The sequence below is a fragment of the Sarcophilus harrisii genome, chromosome 4 (assembly GCF_902635505.1).
Source record: "Sarcophilus harrisii chromosome 4, mSarHar1.11, whole genome shotgun sequence".
NCBI lineage: Eukaryota > Metazoa > Chordata > Mammalia > Dasyuromorphia > Dasyuridae > Sarcophilus > Sarcophilus harrisii.
Genome location: NC_045429.1, coordinates 117,338,278 through 117,341,279, shown reverse-complemented (window position 1 = coordinate 117,341,279; position 3,002 = coordinate 117,338,278). Strand labels below are relative to the sequence as shown.

Genomic DNA, 3,002 nt, shown 5'->3' with positions numbered 1-3,002 from the left:
AAGTTGGTGAGGGTGTATGGATTTCAGTTGGCTGGTGGAGTGAAAAATTATCACCCACAGAAACCAAGACCCATTCCTGAGGACTTTCGAGCCCCAGGTAAGGAGATAAGACTGTGAAGGAGACAAAAAAGATTTTTGGATTTTATCTCTGGCTATTCTCGTGGTGATTATTCTGCTAAAACGAAGGCTAGTCCAGAGACCTCCAGAAAACTAACCAAAATACTACAACTAGACACACAGGATCAGGAACAGACCAAGTTGGATTCATCCCAAAAGTCTCTTCGTGGGTCCAAAGGGCAGTTCTCGGCCTCCCTTCTCCAGCCTCCTGAACCCATCACATCTCTTACACATTCTAGCTCAGTCTCGCCTGCCTGCGATCCTGATCCCCCACACCACGTCACTCATTTACTTCCATCCTTAGCTCAGTGTCCCCTTCCTTGCCCACATATGATTGGCCACCAGTCTTTTCTGTATACTCCCAAATCCCACACACCTTCCTTCACATCTTTCTAGCATGTAGGTTCGGGAAGAGTCACCATGCTTTCCACCTAAGGAAGAGTACCTTGCCAGGGACAAAACCTAAGAGGCTAGAGCAATAAGCTGAAGAACATTCTCTCACTGCCCATCCTGTCTGGGGAACCCGAGCTCCCACAGCTAGGCTGGAGACCACTGAGCACTGAGCCAATAGGGTGGATAGTGATCAGCTCCACATTTCCTTCCCTCGCATTGGCATCCTAGTTTTCCTCTGCATTTATTCTATGACCCAAGATTTCAACTCCTCACTTTTGTGGCCTCCAAAGTCCTGGTAGGTAAGAACCAAGCAGGCTCAAAGGATCCCTTCCTTGCCTTTCCGTGGGCTTGTGAGGTGGGGGGACACCATCACTTCGGCCACTTGGAGTGGAGGACTTCTGTTTGACTTTGGGGTGCTAAACAAGGGAAGAAAACAGATAGCAGAAAGACAAGGGGGTGAGGAAAGGCCTGTGCTTACCAGCAGAAAAGGGAATCCCAGTTTTCCACTTAAGCATGTGAGTCTGTGCCCATACAGAGGACAAGTCAGGGAAGGGGACTTTTAACCATCAGGACACCTCTTGCTCACTGCCAACTAAACAAAGAGGAGAAATCTTTCTCTCTGTCCTGCCTTTGCTTTTCATATCCTCTATCTTCATTCATTGCGACCTTCTTCCTCCACTTTTTCACTCCGTCATTGTCAAATCCAGAGGTGGAACGCAATTTTAAAGAAAACAGAAGTCCCATTTCCACGTCCCACTTAAATCTCAATGCTCTTCCTTTGGAACTAGGGCAGCTGATTTTTGCTCTAGAGATTCACCTTTTCCTGTCTTCAGCTCTTAGACTGGGCACATGTGATGAATGGAGGAGTACATTACATGAGTGGCCCCAGGGGCTCCTTCTAGCCCCAATTCTATGATCCTGGCCCTTTCCATTCTCCAACTTGGAAACGGGCCTCAGCCCCGAACCACCATCAATTAGCCTTTGGTGGGAAACTGGGATTGAATGAGATGGCTCCTATTTAAGTGCATCATCACAGTGGTGGTTAACTCATGAATATCTGACTTTCTTCCTTTGTGCCTCTGTGGACATAGATCGGGTCCTAAAGGGATTGACAATGACCTTCTTATCGAGAAGAGCTCACAAGAAGCTTTCCGTTCCCTATCATCCTCCTTCATTCCTCACTTCTGTAGGGAATCTCCTAGAAAAAGCCCTTCCAGCAACTAGCCACAACTTTCCTCTCCTTCACTGTCAGCCATCTCAACTGATCCTTCCGCTGAAATTGTTGCTTAAGGGACTTTAGGCGCCAAGTATAATGTAAGCCCCTGATTTGACAGGCAAGGGAACTTCAGGCAGATAAATAACAGTGTGCTGAATAAAATCCTCCAGCTAATCTTGTCTGCCGGAAAAGGAGGGTGGGGGCTGTGTAAAGGTAAAGGGGATTTTAGTCACAGATGAGCGGAAGGTGGAGGGTTTCGGGAGGGCAGAGGTGAATCTTGGCAAAAGACTGGAGCCTATCCTTGGTGGTGACTATAAGGGCTAAAAGTAAAGGAGGTAGTGGTGGAGGGTCTGAGTGTGATGAAAGTTTTCGTGGAATTGCTTTTGTCCTTCCTGTTGTGTTCGCAGAGAAGGGAGGAAGAGGGGCCAAAGAGACAGAGAGAAAGGGCGTGATTTCCAGGAACAATTTTCTTTCTGGGAGAGATGACCTTCATCAAAGTTGTCTAGCACATAAAGCATCCCCCTCCAACGTGTCCTCGTTAGTATAGTGGTGAGTATCTCCGCCTGTCACGCGGAAGACCGGGGTTCGATTCCCCGACGAGGAGTCTTTTCTATCGGCTTCTTTGTTTTTTTATTTTGCGGCTCTGAGTAGATTCGATTCTTTCACTTGGCGTCAGTGATGAGGCTCCCCAACACTCAAACCCACAAGATGCTTGACTTCTGCCTGCAGGCACTAAGGGGACATAAGGAAAGAGAAGCCGCAACTGTGGGGTCATCCAAGTGGCACCACTGACCAGTTGGAGCGGGAAGTTAGGGCAAAGGACAGAGTGGCTCGAAGTGGTTGTGCGGGTCACTGACCAGTTGGAAGGGTAGACCTCTGTTCTTGGGGTAGTTTGTCTTACACTGCCTGGTCGTCACCTCATGTCCAGATTTCTTTAATTCTTTCTCATCTTCCCTCTTCTTTGATTTTCTTGAAGACTTGGCTCAACTGCTTCCTAGCTGGCTCCATTGCTAGTGTTTTTCCTCTGAGTGTATATAAAGTTTGTAGTTATATAGTTGTTTACATATTTTCTCCCCCATTAATCATTCAGTTAATGAATAAACATTATTAAGCAATTACTACAAGCTAGATACTGTGCTCAGTGGTAGGGATAAGAAAAAGGCAAAAGATAGTAGTAACTGCTCCTAAGGAGTTCACAGTCTAAGGGGAAGACAACAAACATACAAATACATATACACAGTCTAAATTCGTGATATATTAGAAATAATTAAAAGAA

At 46.5% G+C, this 3,002-nt stretch overlaps 1 non-coding gene across 1 annotated transcript; it reads left to right on the top strand.

Annotated features, from left to right (window-relative positions):
* Positions 1–2,258: 2,258 nt before the first annotated feature.
* TRNAD-GUC lies at positions 2,259–2,330 on the top strand. The gene has a single exon. It is a non-coding gene; the product is annotated as a tRNA-Asp (tRNA).
* The last annotated feature ends 672 nt before the right edge of the window (positions 2,331–3,002 follow it).